General features: G+C 42.6%; 1 protein-coding gene across 1 annotated transcript in view; it reads right to left on the minus strand.

The window, feature by feature from the left end:
- Positions 1 to 2,813, minus strand: part of TMBIM1 (transmembrane BAX inhibitor motif containing 1) — a 39,168-nt gene extending 36,355 nt beyond the window's left edge. Inside the window, 1 exon segment of the mRNA XM_042473999.1 lies at positions 2,027 to 2,813. The gene's annotated coding sequence lies outside the window, so the exon portion shown is untranslated.
- Between the last annotated feature and the right edge of the window lie 223 nt (positions 2,814 to 3,036).

Here is a 3,036-nt window from a genome sequence, read left to right on the forward strand (position 1 = left end):
GTGTGTGTATCTTATCTTTTACACACTCATACAGACGACATGTGTGTGTACAATCTAAAAGGCATCTCACTTTTGGCTGTACCACTATGTGTTTATTTAAGTCGTATGTATATATATAAGTATGTATGTATGTATTTATGGTGGGATACACACCACACACACACCACCACACCAGATGGTGCATACCCTTTTCGCAAGTGGTAAAGGCAGCAATTCTCGCAATATCACGTGCTAAACAGTGACCTCATTCTTCACCTCGGAAGTTAAAAATGTTGTGCCCCGTTCAGAGCCCCACAGAGCATGCGCAGGCTGTCGATGGCATCGGCCAATCACATTGTATTGGGCTGGTGTGGTATCCAATCTGCACTTGCCTCACTTTGCCTGATACGCATTGGCCGATTCGCCAAACCTCGATTCGGAAGGCCCCCGCCCACGTGTGAAAAACAATGCGATATGACGCGATATGAATCGGCCAAAGCGTATCAGAGAGCGCGGGGTGTGAAAATTCAGTCTGGGAAGGTTACTGGAATTGCTTTGTGACACGTGAATCAATCGTTATGGCTTCCGCATCTTCGTGTAGCACAATGAAGCGCTATCACAACAAACCATTCAAGGGGTTTCCCCGTTATAAGAAGTTACAGGAGTATTCCTGGTTATTGACTGGAGAGTATTGGATGAACACGGCATTGTGTGATAATCTTTGTGGGTGCTATAATGACAGGAGCATTCTATTTTCCCACTCATTTTTTATCCCATGTGAAAATCTCCTTAGGCAATTTACACACAAAGCCTAATGAGGGTGAATTTGTTCTCATGCTGCCATCTCAATTTAAGGTAACTATCACCACCTTACCAAATCTTTTAGAAACAGGGCCTTCTTAGTGACTGCTTTGCAGGCTGTGGAACTCCCTGAAACTTTCCTGTTAATCTTCCATCAGCAGGCAATGACATTTCTGTTCAGATAAGCAACTGGCAACTGACTTGTGATTATGGACATTAACACTGGCACTGTATTTTTTAAATCCTTAATTATTACTGCTTTCATTGCCACCATTCTCACTATTTTTAATATGACTGTATTTTAATATTATAACTTGCCATGTTCTTATTAGTACTTATCTTTTAATCATATTCTGAGACAGCCTGGACGCCAAGGCAGTTAACAACTACATACCCTTGTAAGAAACCAGTATGATAAAGAACCCCATCCAGTAATGTCACTAGGGGGGTGCGGCCCGCATTGGGTGACACCTCCTAAGGGAGGTGACACCCGGTGAGTACCCCCACCCATCCCTGCCCTGAGAGTCTTGAAAGTCAAGCCTCGCAGGGCAGGGAAGGAGAAGACCCGGCACCCCCAATTCCTGCCCTGAGAGGCTTTACTTTACAGTAAAGCTGTTCAGAGCAGGAACAGGGGTACTGGGCCCCCTTACTCCCTTTGGCTCCACCACAAAGGCCCACCCCCAAAGTCCTTTCCCCACACCAAATGACACGCCAGTGTGGAACACCACTGATCCCATCATTAATTTCTCTTCTCATGTCAGCGGGAGCTTTTTACACTAGTACTCCATGACACTGGAATGAGCCACAGTGCAAAAATCACCAATTTGCAAAGGTACTGTCGGAACTAGAGTTCCCCACTGGAGATGGAGAACAGATGAATGAAGTCTGAATCTTAATAGAGATTTATCTAATTCACATTTCTCAACACAATAAGCAAGCTAATGCACATTAGTGTTCTGAAATTCATACTTTCTTAGATTTTGTAATATAATTATCCAGTCAAAAATAGCCATACAAATATGTCCACTTGTATGTATCAAATAAAATTACATGTAAGCACATATGGTACAAGATGAAATTTGTTGCACAAACGTGTGCATCAATGTGCATGTTAGGAAACATGGGGGGAAAATGCTCACCTCAACAAACAAACAAAAACCTCTTGGAAAACACAAACCAACATAGTTGAGAAGAATGATAAAAATGAGTGAAAGAAAAAATGACATACTCACGCACCCCTACTCACAATATATCCAGAATGCCAGCAACCATGCAACACAGTCAAGCTCTCTTCAGTCTGATGGTTCTTACTCCCTTTTCTACTGCATTGCCATCAACACTCCTTTCAAAAATATCACTGAACATGCCAGCATTGCCCACTAAAAATTTCCCTTGTTCGCCCTCTCAAGATAGCAATTGTTCTAAGAAAACAAAGCATCATTTCTCTCACAGACAAGTAATGTTCTCCACACAGAACAATTCAAGGCAATGGTATAGTTGTTAGGCTCAGAACCATCTTCCCCAATCTGTGTACAGCAAAAATAGAAAACCTCTCTCGATACACTGTCCCATGCCACCACCATTCACAAGCAGTGGTTTCATGGGAAAAACTGGCACTCACTAAGGCCCTATTACCACTGGGCATATAAGGCGATGTATATCGCTGCGAGTCTGGATCAGATCAAGTTTCCGAGTTGTATTCGAATCAGGTCCATCATTCCCTTACAAACGGGAGCAAACAGACTTGGTTTTTCTTGACCCATGTTCTCATTCCCATTTATATTTCTCCGTTGTATTTTGATGTGTGTGTTTTTTTTATTTTATTTTATTTTTTGCTCCCTGCTCCCATTGCCTTTCTGGAACCATTTTTTTAAAGCTGTCAATCAAGCGCTTAGCCGATTAGACGTCACTGTATCTAATCCCTCATTCTTCTTCTTATCCCCCCCTTCTTCTTCAAACCACCTCAATATGCAGCTGCCAGCCACCCCTTTTCTGTCTGAAAAAAGGTAACAAGGCTGGATGCAGGAGCCACGTTCAGGGTTTTGGTTTCTCTCTCTCTCTCTTTTTTTTTCCTTTCCACTTACAAAAAGTTTTCGCCAGCCTCCTTTTCTCCATATCCCTTCTCCTCTTTCCTTTCTTTTTCCCTCCCTCTCCAAAAAAAAAACAGTTTAACTTTCTTCTTTAAAAAAAAAAAAGAGTTTTACACACCACCGGGGAAAGGCTACGCAAACGGGGGGGAAATGGTGCTGGGAATGC

The sequence above is a fragment of the Sceloporus undulatus genome, chromosome 1 (assembly GCF_019175285.1).
Source record: "Sceloporus undulatus isolate JIND9_A2432 ecotype Alabama chromosome 1, SceUnd_v1.1, whole genome shotgun sequence".
Taxonomy (NCBI): domain Eukaryota; kingdom Metazoa; phylum Chordata; class Lepidosauria; order Squamata; family Phrynosomatidae; genus Sceloporus; species Sceloporus undulatus.